Source organism: Camponotus floridanus, unplaced genomic scaffold (assembly GCF_003227725.1).
Source record: "Camponotus floridanus strain SB8 unplaced genomic scaffold, Cflo_v7.5 scaffold20, whole genome shotgun sequence".
In the NCBI taxonomy this organism is placed as follows: domain Eukaryota; kingdom Metazoa; phylum Arthropoda; class Insecta; order Hymenoptera; family Formicidae; genus Camponotus; species Camponotus floridanus.
In genome coordinates this window covers 757,035-764,462 of record NW_020229326.1, presented here as the reverse complement: position 1 = coordinate 764,462, position 7,428 = coordinate 757,035, and positions in this window count along the sequence as shown.

Here is a 7,428-nt window from a genome sequence, read left to right as displayed (position 1 = left end):
CATAAATATCTCCGCAAGTAGATCGAGTGGCAATTATTAATTAAATAAATGGTAAATTAATTTCTTGAAAGGAGTAACCACGTGTAGCAAGAATCTCTCGCTTTAAATATTTCACATAATTTTTCACAGCATTTTTATTTCCACGAAAATTGAAAAAAAATTATTCGAATTTCGAGAACGCTAAATGTTATTAATGGATATTCGAAAAATTGTCTCGCTCTATATATTTTTCCGCTGTAATTTCGCTGCCGTGCAGATTCTCGTCAATCTATTCGTTCTTATTACCGATTCGACTGCCAATTCTTTCCCCGCCTGCTGTCGTGTGCCGTTCCAATTTTTCGTCTTCATCTTTCGGTCGTGAAAAATCCGTGGCGAGAGCAACTCGAGCGAGGATTTTACCGGCGTGATTATTTGCGAGGAAAAATCTGGGATTGCCCGAGATGCAGGCAGGCCAGAACGATCTTGGGAAACGTTCTGGCATGGCGCCACGTCTCCGTTTACGCCATGGTGCGGCGTGGCGGAAAAAGGGAATGGCCGTAAAGCTTTCTCGAGGAATACGCCGACGACCTGAGAAAGCGCGAAGGCGTGTTACCGTGACGCTCTCGAGAGGGAATTAGCATAACGGCCAATCCCGCTTCGCGTTTCCCGCGTGTTCCTTTCTTCCGGTGGACGCGGAAGGTCGGAGAAGGGGGAAATTTATTCGAGTGCGGGCCCCGTTCGCGGACGGCAATTTAGCGAAAAACGCATTACACATAGTACGCGTCAATCTCGCGATCGATCTTGAATAATTGTGTTTGTTCCTTGTGATTTATCAGTAATTTCGCGGCACTCTAGTCGATGAAATCACCACTTGACTGTTGAAGATTGTTTTGCTAATTTTTAACTTGGACATACATAAAATTGATTTATTATTTTGCTATATTGACCTACAAAAAGTGCGATAATATTCAAGATTAGATGAATGTTTATAACATCATATGATTAAGAATTTTATTTTTATCAATTATATTACTATTATCGGCACGATTATCAATTTTATTATTATTATATTTTTTTATTTTAAGATAACATAAATATATGTATAATTTTTGAGTGAATATAAATTCGAAGAGTAAGGGAGCCAGACTAGATTTATAATAAAGTAAGTATTAGAAGTAAGTTTCTAATCTATAAGACAGGTGTCTTCCTTTTAAAATGCTTCGAAATCCTTCAACTTTCAATTAAAATAGATTCAATCTTGGAATTATTTTACATCTTACTTGCAATAACTACAAGAAAATCTCACCATTGTTTGATGGACGTTATATTTCGGTTAGCTGATTTCTCTCGTATCACTTAATGGAGGCTCGTCCTCATCGAAAAGGAAGTCGAGAGTCGTCGCTGTTGCAGGAGAGGATTGCGAAGACAGCGTGCTGGAGGGAGACAGGGAGGAAGGGAGATAGTTCGAAAGGACGTGGCGACGACGAGGGTGGGGCACTCATGTTTATATGCATTGTATTGCTAAAACCCTTTTAACCGAATTACATTTAGCGATTCTAGTGCCGCTTCTATGTCTGCGTAACTTCCCTCTTTCCCTCCTCCTCCGTTTCTCTCCATCTCTCTCTTTTTGTCGCTTTCCTTGCTCCATCCCCTTTCATTTTGCCTACCTTCCGTCTCTCTTTTACTCGCTTCGAGATACGGCGCGTGTCTACGTATGCGAAGAGCTACTCCATCCGCCTTTGGAAGATCCCATACGACGACGGTGGTGAGCTGATGGCTGAGGATGATGGTGCGAGGGGGTTGGTGGGCCGATGGATGGGTGGTGGAGGACGGGGGACGGATTCCAAGAGTCGGAGAACGGCATCCCTGAATCCCTGATTCTCTTGGTAAACAAGTGCTTGGGTGATTCACTGCTTGTTCACTCCTATCGGCCGTCGTTTGTTTCTAGACGCCATTGCGTTCTACGATTCTACCTCGTTTTCCGGTCTAATGGATTTTGGGGGCCGTCGAGGGTTGCTTCGAGAGTTTCTCGCGTTACCTCTTTCTCTCCTTTCTCTCTCTCTTTCTTGAGCTGCAGACATTTTTAGCACCTTTCGTCCCCTTTAGAGAATCTTGTTTTGATGCTGTCAATGATCTGTGTAACAGAACATGTTGGTAATAAAACGCGCCTATAACAGGATGGAATACGATGAAGATTCACCAACACGATAATTTGAAATTGTCATCAAAGATGTGTAACAAATGTTGATATCACAGATACTTCTCGCATATTATAATTATTTTAATATGATAATATATTATAATTATTTTAATATTAAACTTTAAGCAATATTTTTATATATAATTGTATCAAAAATTATTATAAACGTGTACATTAATTACGAATCTTAGTTGTTCAAAATCAAGAAGATATAATCCGTATCATTGTTCCATCCAGCATTAATCTCACAGAGATTCATAATTCAACACGTATGGGAAAGAAGAATTTAACATTTTAATTAATGTGTTCAGCTTGAAATTTTTAGATATTTAAAGTACGAACGATTTTTGATTGTATCAACTTTAACGTAACGAGACATCTCAAGGATCAATCGCCGCCATCTTCGACAACACCCTGCGAGAATCACGAGAGATACGTCCCTGCCTTGGCTCGCGCGCATCTCGCGGCAGAGTCCGTCATTAGCGCTAACAAGGTTAGCCTGGGGCTGTGGGGGGTGGAGGCCGGTGGGGGAGAACGAAGGGAGATGCCACCCTCTTCCAACGACCTACCCTTTGCTCGCAACACACACGCACGCGCGCGCGCGCGCGCGACACGTGCGCGAGAGCGTGTACGTATAGGCGCGTACACGTACACAATCTTGCGGCCGTGGTCTCCTTAGAACAAGGGGGGATAATAAGATCTGCGACAATCAACCCCAACGACGACGACGCTGCCGAGAGAGCGTCATGACGCTCTTCTCGGACGAGCTTTCAGGCGACGTCCGTCACGTTACGTGCACATCTCTTCCCCCATCTCTATCCCCGTTCCTCTATTCTCTTTCCCTTCGCGTTTCCTTTCGTCTTCCTCCCTTTGCTTTCTCCCCGTGTCTATCTCTATCCTGATTTCTACATCTATCTCTATTTATCTCCGCATCTACATCCATTTCATCTCTCTTCGTCTCTAGATCCCCTCCTCTCGTTCTCCATCTTCCCTCGTTGTCTTGTCCAACTCGCCCTCTCGTCATCTCCTCCTACCTTCTTCAAGCTTCTTGTTCTCACCAGTGTACTCAGAGATAGGAAGCTATCCAGTTTCCATTTTGCCGGCACGATTCGTCAACAATTTCTCTCGAATGTTGAAACGATTGTAATTGCGTTCTTTTTGAACACTCCAATAACAGCAACATACAATAGTCATGTAACTTTTATACTTTGAGAATTGCTAAAAATATGTGGATACGTTTAACATAATATTTTTCGATAAATGATGTATTGAGTTATCACAAAATATTTGTGTTGATTTTGAACATTTATTGAATAAAATTTTTATTTTTTTTATTTATTTGTATTTTTAATTATTTATAATTTGTATTTTATTTTAATTTAATAATTATATTTTAGTTAAAACTTATAAAATTTATGTATGTATTATTGTGTGACAGATATTGTTTTAATTATTAAAAATGAAAAAATTAATATATTATATACATATATTTGATTCTTTAAGCAATAAATTATAGAGCAATCTCTTATATTAGAATTGGAAAGTTTTAATAAACCAGATGATAACGATGGGGAGTGAACTCTGATATTTATATCTTATGCTCGGTGATATGGAAGATATTAGCCAACCCCATAAAAACTAACACAAGAATACAATTCGTAGCTTTGTCAGAAACTGATCTACTATCTCTCATATTTATCCGAGTTTCTTATTTCTACTTTGTCTTCCAAGGACCAAACTTATCCATTACAAGATAGGTCGGAATCATAAAGATCGGATCTATTAGGATTAAAGCTATAATTCACGTGGAATTGTTATTGTCGTTGTTAGCGAGGCAAATTACATGCATTTTTATGTTCCGGAATAGATATGTCGAATAAAGTTGGAAATGTTGCCTTTAATGAATGTGCCATGCAAGAAATTAATGAATGACAAAGCAAGAAATTACTTCTATTTTATTAAACATTTTTCTTTATTGTAATCCATGCTGTATTCTTATTTTTGTCTTCCATATTTTTTAAAACATTCGGAATTAAAGAAACGCAATTTCAAATTTGTAAAAAAAAAAAAATCTTCGCAAGATTTTTCCTAGTCTCTACATCTCAATATAAATAAAAAAATTATTTTGATATTTTTCTAAACAAATTATAATTCGCTGTCTAAGCTTTTTATACTTTACTCTTCTACTTTCTTTACTATGTAAATTATAAGAAAGTAACATTTGATCACGCTCAGACGTTCGCGCGATACATCGTCGAATAAGAGACTAAAGCGAGATGTCCAGCGGTTCGGTAAACATGACGAAGACTCATAGATCAGTCGCCGATCCATGCTGTTCTTATCTTCGGGACCACAAAGTTTAAGTACGACGACCGGCGAGCATGGATTGCGTTGGCCGAGTCGATTGTGTGTAAGTGCCTTGGAAGGAACGGAGAAGGATAGGACTGGTGGAGAGAGGAGAAGCCGGGGTGAGAAGGGTTGAAAGGAAGGGAAGGCAGTCCGAGCGATGGAGTGAGGGACTCGAGGGGTTGCGGGAGGCTGGAAGGAGCTAACCGCATCGTAATCAACGTAAAATGGCGTCGGGAACAGGGAACGGAGAACGGAGGAGCCTCCTGAGGTCGTGCCGCCATTGTTGATCACCCTCACCCTCGTATAATACGTGCTATACGGTTCGCCCAGGGATGCACCCTCCGCGGGCACCGCACACACCGAAGTTCTTACGTCGTGTCGACCGTTTACACCGCGCTTGAATGGACGCAAAATATTTTACGATCGTGTAACAGCGAGATTTCGAAATGCAATTTAAGACTACGTGTTGAGTATTCGTGATGATGCGCGAGAAAATTAAAACTTGTATATCCTTGCATAAAATTATAACAATATCGTTCTCTAATTTATTGTCAACTTTACATTTTACGTTATAAATTTGCATATAATCATTATTATTGAGCATTATGATGAGACTGCTTCTTAAATTTTGCTCTCTAGAGACGGAGACCATAAAAAGTACCGCAATGTAATCGTTGGATTCTGCATCAGGTACTTCCAGAAACCCTTTGGTTCTTCGAGATGATCCCCGACTCTCGCTATTGTACGGTTCATTTTGTATTTTACGATAAATCCTCGGTTCGCGTTGGCGAGAGAAAGCGCGCCCCGCCGTCCAAAGTTGGATTCGACCCTGCGGGATGCTCAGCAAGTCGTAATAAATTACGCAGAAGTGGAGCCGTGAGCGGAGATTACTGGCCCGGTTTCTCCCACCATCGCATAACAGCAGCCACCGGCTCCTATTTCACCACCAACCACTCCCCTTTTCACCACCGCTTGCATGATGGCTGTTTCACTTAAACCTCTAGCTGCTAGCCTAGGCTTCTGCTGCCGCTACTGCTGCAATTTTGACGAGCGCACGCCAAATGCGACGCAAGTGAAATCGACTCGCGATTCACGCTGCCGATTCAACGATATGGAAACCGTATCATAACGTTACGTAGAGAAGTGCCCTTTAATACTGTACCGATCTCATTCGCAGCTTCCTACGCTTCAACAATATTTCAACCCCTTACGGACGATAAAATTTGCGAATCGTATAAATAGAAATGGACAAATGAGTATCGTGGGAGTTTTAGATTTACAATTTTTAATTTTTAAAATTTTTAAAATTTTTGATTTATAATTTTAAATGTTTTATTTACAATTAAATATAAATTTGACGATTATGATATTAATATAAATATAATTAATATATAATATAAAAAATAATATAAATAAATAATATAAAAATAATATAAATATATAATATGAAAAAATTATATAAATAATATAATAAATAATATTTTATGCATATAATATTAACATATTTATATACAATATTAATGATAATAATAATTTAGGCAGTTTTGACATTAAACCACTCACACATGTATCAAAACTTAAATATTGATCTGCGTACACTTATGTGTACATATATTTTTTTAGATATAATCAAGCATATTTTTTTGAAAAAAAATATGGGAATAGATTCCAGTGTCCTCTGAGACATTCTCAAGAATTACGCAGTTAATTAACAAGTCTCTTGTGATTTCGAATCCGTTTGCAGCGAGCGTCGCCAACAAAGTCGGAGTAATTCGGATTGTCTGAGCGCGGCAGATCGCATAAAAATTCAGGAAAGTACCCTCTGAACGGTTCATTTCACTCGGGCTGATCGTGTTCGACTCAGCCTCGAGGGCAACATACATTATGGTGTGCTGACTGCCTACCATCTTCCTCGATAACGCAATTTAATCCCGAGAATGATATAAGGAACGCTTTTGTACTCGCGTTGCCCCCGGAATACGTATTCCTCTTTTCTCTACGAAATTGCGCCAACTGCACGAGTGAGATTTAAACGCGTTTTCTAATTCCCGAGACTCTAGTACTTTGTTACACGACAGTCGTATCGGTAAAGCTTGCAAGATTATAGGACACGATAATCTAGTTGGATAAAATCCTTTTCGATATGACTCAAGATTAGCGCGTCGAATTTTTGCACTGGAAGAGAAAAGTTGCGTAAGCGACATATTTCTGTGTTACTTATAAATTTGAAACTTAACTTTTATATTTGCAATTATATACTCTTTACAATTCCTTTAATATCACATATATTTTGTATTGATTTTTAATATTTGTGCATCGATTTATAACCATTTTGAAATGATTAAAAGCTTTAAAATCAAATCTTCAGATAATTAAGATATATATAATTATAATTTTATTTAATTGATCCTTTAATGACACATTGAACATAATATAAGTATGATTAAACAAACAATTATTAATAAGCAACAACATGGGAGATTATCCACGTGGAAACATCAGTATTCGATATTTCTGCTTTATCGATGAAACGGAAATAATATATTTGTTCAACAATTTAGTAACTATGTAAGATATTCTTAATGTTATGTTCAATAATTTATTAATATATAGTATTATTTACAATTATTAATAAAAAATTATTAATAAAATCAGCTGAAGGTAATTTACTGACCAACGGTATCAATATTGGTTACTAACCGAGCATATAGCTTCTGTTAAGATTTTTAAAACAGCTGTAAAGAGCAAAATATAACAGAATTCTTTCTTTAAAATATATTCTTTCTTTAAATTATATATTCTTTACAAATTATAAAACAAATGATATATTCTTATAATAAGTGGTATTCCTTGATTATTTCAAAAAAGAACGTAAGATCTAATCCAGACAGCACACATGT